This window comes from Echinops telfairi, unplaced genomic scaffold (genome assembly GCF_000313985.2).
Source record: "Echinops telfairi isolate 266 unplaced genomic scaffold, ASM31398v2 ScPeMD7_2573;HRSCAF=3158, whole genome shotgun sequence".
NCBI lineage: Eukaryota > Metazoa > Chordata > Mammalia > Afrosoricida > Tenrecidae > Echinops > Echinops telfairi.
In genome coordinates this window covers 15,493,734-15,496,456 of record NW_022106471.1, presented here as the reverse complement: position 1 = coordinate 15,496,456, position 2,723 = coordinate 15,493,734, and the positions used below count along the sequence as shown (strand labels likewise).

General features: G+C 38.6%; 1 protein-coding gene across 1 annotated transcript in view; it reads left to right on the top strand.

Moving 5' to 3' along the window:
• The window catches only part of CCDC85A (coiled-coil domain containing 85A), a 227,739-nt gene that overhangs the window by 179,169 nt on the left and 45,847 nt on the right, over positions 1 to 2,723 (top strand). The window lies entirely within an intron of this gene.

The window sequence follows — 2,723 nt, the reverse complement described above, 5'->3', positions numbered from 1 at the left end:
CTGATGGCTCTTCCAACACCTGTAGTGGACACCCTGGGTGGGACAGGGTGCGGTCTGATGGCTCTTCTAACACCTGTAGTGGACACCCTGGGTGGGACAGGGTGCGGACTGATGGCTCTTCCAACACCTGTAGTGGACACCCTGGGTGGGACAGGGTGCGGACTGATGGCTCTTCCAACACCTGTAGTGACACCTGGGTGTTTCTCTTCTCTGACAGAGTCCTGCCTTCCGCAGGTTCCAGCTTCCGCAGCTCTGACCGTACACACATGCGTGTAAGATGAAAAGACATGGGCTTGTTAGAGTATTCAGGAGAGTAGGTTGGACAGGAGGATAATCTGTGAAGACCCTCTGGCAGAACATTTTAGGCCATTTTTCATCTTAATTAGTTTTTGAACCACTTGTGCTCATGAATGCTGATTGGGGCCAAGGACTACCTGTAAAGATTTGTTTCCTTTTCCTCAATTAGCCAACCACCTAGGGAATGACCTTGAGATTAAATGAAGCAAATCAAGTTCAGCTCCACATAGGTCAAACTTCATGAGGACAGGAGGGATTATTTGCATCATGGAATCAAATTCTACCGATTTAATTTAAAAATTTTTTCTTGCTTTTTGCTTTTGAAATGTTTCTTTCCCTTTGTATTGGAGTCACGATATGTTAATGCATGAAGCTCTTGACTCAAAGCATCGTCCTGCTCAATTTCAAATAGGTCCGAAAAAATAGAGGTCTTCATTTTGTGATTATTACCCCTGATTATACTATAATGCCATATCAGAGGAAACGAGGATGATAAACAGGAAAAAGACAAACAAAACGATTCACCCTGAATAGGAGAGATTAATTTTGTCTAGCAGCATTAAAGGCTAGGAGAGATTAAACTATATCTTAGGGGAAAGTTGTCAATCATAAGCTTTTTACATGCATTCCTGTTTTACTATCCAGATAGTGCCCCGCCCCCCCTTTCCTTTCAAGAAACAGCTGGGAAGTCTGATCTTTTATTATATCTACGATGTTGTTGGTGTGAGATGCATCGCTGTGTTTGTACCATTAAGAAAGGGAAAGCAATAATGATGCTTTCAGTGATGCCCTGTCAGACTCTTGCTTATATCAGAGATATTAAAATGAGAAGAAAGAAATGTTTTAGAATTAGTCCATTAACACTTATTTACATATCCAAAGTTCTTTAATGTAATGCATGACCATCATTTGAAACACCCACTTGGATACTTGTGAAGAAAGCCATGTTCCGTGCAAAAGCACGATTTCTGTTAAGTTTCGCCTCTGAGAGTGTTGCCTCCATCGAAGCGGAGATAGAGACGTGAGACCCACCAGCTGCGATCCCGTCTCTAAACACAACCTGAACCGAGCAGGGGTGTGTTGGGCCCGAGAATGGCGCCCAGTGACGGGGTCTCCAAGCAGAGAGAATCACGTGAAGGGACTCTGATGGGAGGTTGGGCATTAACGAGAGAGCAGAGATACTACAGGAATATATCCTCTAGAGCTTATATTTAGAGAGACAGGACCAATCCTTTGTTCTCTAGATAATATTATCAGAGACCAATCATAACATTTATTGATATTTTCATAAACGTGCTAAAATATCCCTGTAGCAACTCTCTTTGCTAGTTCTTTTATTTTTTCCATTCATTCCTTCTTTCTTCTTTTTTTTTTTAGTAAATGGCTTTTATTGACTCAGGAAATAATTTAGGAAATTCTTATTTGAAGGTAAAATTTCATATAATGAAGTAATGTTCCCATTTGTCAATAACAGACAATTGATAACTAAACCTACTACTAGATTCAGAAGATTCGCTGCAAAAGGACATAGTTATTTAAGGAAGGGAGCTACAGAATCAATTTGGCTGACACAAGTTTAGCTGTTGTTATCTGAGCAGTGTGGTATAGCTAGCTGTTGCCAGCTGTATGGGTGTGTGTACACATATAAGAAGGGGCTCAAAATAAATCAGGGGAAAATTCCGTTATCTTTGATTTTTTTTCTACAAAATTTTTAAGCCTCTTTATATCTATCTATATATGTATGTGATATTTTCTTATACTTAGCCTCCAAAAGTGTGAGTATGCTTAAGTTTTACATCATTTATGTCATTAAATGCACACTGTCTGATGAAAAGATTTTTTATAAAAACTGAATTTTTATGAAATAAAACTAAACAGATAAAGCCCAAAGATATCAGCAGCAAAAAACTATATATATATATATATATATTCCATATATATATATATATATATAGCTTGTATATAAACTATATATATATATATAGCTTGTATGTATAGTTTGTTGTGATGTGTGTGTATATGCGCACACACACATACGTGTACTCTGGCCAGACTGTCATAGTTGCTTTGATTCTGTATGAGGTACTAGAGAGTGTTTTTAATTCCAGACATCACTGGTGAAGGTGCAGACAGGTGACCACCATGTAATCTCTTTGCTACTTCTGATGGCATCTTGTTAGCTGATTTGCAAGGTCAATTCAATGTGATGAGCTGACATCCTTGCATAAACTGCATTTGAATTCCTATGATAGGAATTAACTACAGTTTCTTGGTTCCTTTTAATTCTCAATTTTACAAAGTATGTCCATTGTTCACAGGGAAACAGGAGTAAGAACGTAGTTAGCTATTAGACTCCTAAGTATATCTCTTTGGGCTGTGGCCCAGTTCTTTACTCATAGTGTAGCTAAGACAAACACTTTCCTAGG